This window comes from Carettochelys insculpta, chromosome 33 (genome assembly GCF_033958435.1).
Source record: "Carettochelys insculpta isolate YL-2023 chromosome 33, ASM3395843v1, whole genome shotgun sequence".
Classification (NCBI taxonomy): domain Eukaryota; kingdom Metazoa; phylum Chordata; order Testudines; family Carettochelyidae; genus Carettochelys; species Carettochelys insculpta.
In genome coordinates this window covers 2955087-2959680 of record NC_134169.1, presented here as the reverse complement: position 1 = coordinate 2959680, position 4594 = coordinate 2955087, and the positions used below count along the sequence as shown (strand labels likewise).

Below are 4594 nucleotides of genomic sequence, written 5' to 3'. Positions count from 1 at the left end.
AGCTGTGACACGTGAGCACACCTGAGAGCCGTGCTGAGGCTGCTCTCAGTTATGCAGGATCTGGGCCGATATGGAAAAGTGAGAATGTGACATTGTTGCTCCTTTTGGTTCTCCCATATTTTTCTCGGCACAGTTAGGATCTGGCCTCCTGGAGTTGAGCTGGGGATAGTCTCCAAAAGGGGTATGTCCCCCACTATGAGTGGGTAGGATGAAGAGCTCTTCTGTGGCGCTTCCCTTAGCTGAGACTGGCTAGACTGGGGCTGAGCTGTCCCCAGCCCATCTCAGCGTGGGGATTTCTCCGGCGGGATACAGGCACAACAGAAAGTTCCTCACCGGATGGGAACTCTGATCTAAAGCCCAAGTGAATTGCAGGCAGACAAAATCTGCCGGCCCTGCCCAGCACAGCGCTGGAGGCTGGAATGATGACAGCAGGATGGGGAACAAGGGGAACACAGCAAGTGACAGGGATTTGTGCAAGTAGCAAACCCAGGCAGCAGTCAGGCCCTGCTGGGTGTGCCCTGTACCTTGCTGCAGCGATAGGAGATGATTTGGACCATTTCCCAGCCACAGACATTCTGGATGGAGCCAGCCTCGCTGGATATGTTGACCATGGCCACCTTGCTGCAGCTCAGCCCTCTCTGGGGGCTTCCCTGGGCAGCCTGTTTCAGCAAGGGTAGGAAGGCCTGGGCAGAGGGGAGAGCAGAGCAGGCGTGTGGTCAGAAAAGGAACCAGAGTTCTGCTCGTGAGGCCGGGCACCAGAATGGAGGGTGGGTCTCTGCTCTTTGCACTGATGCCCAGCCCCCAGCCAGCCCAGAAGCAGGAGCCTCACCCAGTAAGGTGTGCGGAGCCATGGATCCTACTCATACCCTGTAGAGGCCAACAATGATCCCCAGCTCATGTCCCTGCATTCACAGTCTTCATGCAAGGCAGATGGCGGGGGGGTCTGTAGCTCTCCACTGATGCCCACATGGGTCTGACCATGACCCACCTGCAGCTGTTCATCAAGGAGGGTTTGCCCAGGCAAGGGTACCCCCGACCATGGCAGTGGACTGTCAGGTACATACCCCACACAGCACACACCTCCGTGACATGGGGCGGGGGCACCAGACACGACCGGGAGCTGCAAGTGCCCAGTGGACCCCGACCTGCAACTGCACAGTCACAGCCCTGGGCCCTACTCAAAGGTTTCGCGCAGGGAAAGCTGGTAACGTCAGCCCCACCCCCAGGGCACAGAGATTTGCACTGGGCTGGCAATAAACCAAAGGGGTTGTGTAGAGTTGCACAAGTGGGACTGAAGGGCAGAAGGAGACAGAAAGGCAAAATCTTCTTCTTCTTCTAGTCACACTGCATCAAACAATCACTCTGAAAAGCTCCAGCTGGGGCAGCACAGCCCATCCCCCGTGCCGTGAGAGACAGGGGATAACTCTGCCCCAGAGCTGGGCAACTCCTTGCTCCACCCCTGGGGTGCAAACCGGGAGAAAGGAGGATGTAGGGAGCACAGAGTGAAAGTGACGGGGGGGAGTCAGGCTGCGGGAGCAAGGACGGGGAGGACTCCAGGCTCTGCTGGTGGGACTCTGGCACTGGAGCTTGTGGGGAGAGAGGAGGGTAGATTGGTGGAGTCTGACCTGTGCAGCGCAGCGGGAACAGGAAGTGAAAGGGGGTTTTTCGTTCCTCTCATCCTCACTATCCTAACAGCAGCAACTCCAGCTTCTGTCGGGCACAATGTCTGTGCTGGGCAATGGGAAGGGGTTGTTGTGGGCAGCCCACCAGAGTGGGTTGGCCCCACAAAAGTTCATCACTTGGTAAATTGTGTTTGGTTCTCTTTAAAGTGCCGCAGGACGGCTTTTTGGTTGAAGACACAGACTAATACAGATACCTCTTTGCCAGAACCACCCCTTGAATGCAGGGGGCACCATGGCTTAGCTGGCTAAAGCCCCTGTCTCGTAAACAGGAGATCCTGGGTTCAACTCCCAGTGGTGCCTCGTTGGGCATCCTGGATGATGTTTTCCTACATCTGTCTGGGGAACCCAAGAGCCCTCCCTTGGCAATCCCAGTCATTGCTGGGGAAGGCAAAGGCTGATGGGAGAGGAGCGCTGGGAAGAATCCAGTCACAGACCAGAGCTCAGGAAAAGGCAGCTGGAACTGCTGTTGGGAAGGTGGCTCCTCTGGCTACAAAAACAGAGGCTGATCCTCCCAGCCCTGTGGCTCTCTGGAGCTGCCTGTGCCCAGCAGGTGACAGTGTAACCTCCCCAGGTGGAGCCTCCCTTTGTTTGTCGCTGACAAACCCCAAATGAGTTAGGAGAAAAGCCCCAGAGGCCCTGTGGCTCCCCTGCCCATGGACCTCCCAGGGAAGTGGAGATTAGGAAAGCAGCAGCCAGTGGAGCCGGGCCAAATCTTTCTGGCTGCCTCTCCCCTGCTTTGCAGCACCTCTGGCTGTGCTGGCGAGTTCAGAGAGCTGCAGGAGGCGGCTGTCATCCTTCTGGAGAAAAAAGTAAGAAACACCGACAGGTGGGCAGCTGAGGTGGCTGCAGAGTGGGCCTGGGGGGCATGGGAGGAACCCCAAAGCCCTCTCTCTGTTACTAAGGCAGGGAGGGGATACCCTTGATTTTTGTTATTCACCAACAGGTCTGTGCAGCCCAGGGCTCGGCATTAAGTCCTGGGCCACTGAGCACTGGGGAATCCCATTCACAGTGTGTATTGCCTCCTGGCCCTCTCCAGACAGGTCACTGCTAACCAGATCCTGCCGCACATTTGTAACACAGACACAATTCCCTGAGCTGACAGGAGCTGCGTTCTGCCCTGTCTGTGGGACCAGCTCCTGCCCCAGACCTGTCTCTGCAGACACATCCCACGCTAGTGAGTAACAGGGAGAGTCTCACTCCCAGGAGCACACACCCAGCTCTGCCCCCCAAGTGGTAATTCCCCTCTCCCTCAGCTGCCCCCAGTGCTGAACTGATGCACCCGCACTGCCTGGGAGCAGCCTGGGACCCTGGGACCCTTCCTGTGGCTTCCCTTTGCTTCCCCCTCAACATCTCCTTATCCTGCTGGGAGCATAACCCCTGCAGGGACATAAATGGTGCAGGTGGAAACAGGGCAGGATCCTGCACCCACAAGCTGTCTCTGTTCTCACACAGCCCCTGGGCAGGGCCCAAGGTTTCAGCTGGTGACTGTGCAGTGCAGAGGGAGGAGGAATCCGGCTGCCAGAGGGGAGAGGTGGCAGGTGTGAGGGGAACCCGGGCAGGGCTTGTGGCTGAGGGAGGAGGGGAAAAGGGCAGTGGAGGGGTTGGCAGGGTCTGAGGGGACAAGGGGGATCAGGGCACTGGGGAGGGGCAGGAGAGACAGGATCTGAGGGACCCACTGCAGGGGCCCAGGACAGCTGGCAAGGGGCAGCCGGGGTTGGGGGAACCCCCAGCTGGGCTCCGAGCAGTGGGGGATGGGTGAGAAAGTCTGAAAGGGGAGGCCAGGCTGGTCGGGGAGGGGAGGAAATCTCAGTCCAGTGGCCCTGCAGCTGCCTGTTGCTCCTTTCCAAGAAGGCCCCTTTGGAAGTACTGCTCAGATCGCCAGAGCATTTTTCAAATAGCACCCAAGTCATGAGTTCAAGCCCCAGGCTGCCTGTTGAGAGCTGCTTTCTGTTGCCCTTCCCCTGACCCCTCTGGGCAGGAGAACAAAAGAGATGAGGGGAACAGGGTGAGTGGCTGGCAGGGAGCAGGCCAGAGTCACCACCCCAGGCTAAGGGAGGGGCTGCAGATTGGGTGTGGGTGAGGAGAGGATTCCCCACGTTCTCCACAAGGCAACACACACCTCATACAGGAAGGGACAGCGGCAACAATCTGCCAAGGTAACAAGCCTTCCCAACAGCTGCACTGGCTTTTTCTGCTCTCCATTACCTCCCCAGGCCTTCCAGCCTCACCTCAGAGCGCCAGGCGAAGCCAGAGAAAGTTGAATGGCCCCTACAGTCCTCCTGCAGCTTGCTGTGATTGTACAGTGGTTAGTACTCTGCACTGTGGCTGCAGCAAGCTTGCGTTGAATCCAAGTGGTAGCAGTAATAGCCCAGTGTTTGGGTAGTGCTGCTTTTAGTTCACCAGGAGGATGGTGAAATATTGAAATGCTTTACCTAGACAGGTGGTGCAATCTTCATCCCAAGAGGTTTCCAAGTCCTGGCTTGAGCAAGCCCTGGCTGGGATGATTTAGTTGGAGTTGGTCCTGTTTTAGGCAGAGGGCTGGACTGGATGACCTCCTGAGGTCCTCCCAGCTCTAGGATTCTATGATTCGAATCTCATCTCCACAGGAATGGGCCTGCACAGCTCAGTCTCTGGCTGGGGGAAGTGCCAGGGGCCTCATGCTAAGGAAGCCCAGGGCAGAGAGAGGGAGTCCTGGGAGAAAAAGCAGCTCCAGAGAAGCAATGAGGGCGCAGTGCATCCTGCCAGCTGAGGGCCTTAAACATTTCCATTTAAAACAAAGATTAACCTGCGTCATGTGCTGTAATGAGCTAATGACCTAATCTTACAGATGTCGCCAGTTCCCCTTGTCTAGGGAGCTTCCAGCACTGACCACAGTCTCCCCAGTACAGCAGTCACAGGACACCTGTCCTCTG

At 57.3% G+C, this 4594-nt stretch overlaps 1 non-coding gene across 1 annotated transcript; it reads left to right on the top strand.

Annotated features, from left to right (window-relative positions):
* The first annotated feature begins 1908 nt into the window (after nucleotides 1–1908).
* Nucleotides 1909–1982, top strand: TRNAT-CGU (transfer RNA threonine (anticodon CGU)). Its single transcript has one exon. It is a non-coding gene; the product is annotated as a tRNA-Thr (tRNA).
* The last annotated feature ends 2612 nt before the right edge of the window (nucleotides 1983–4594 follow it).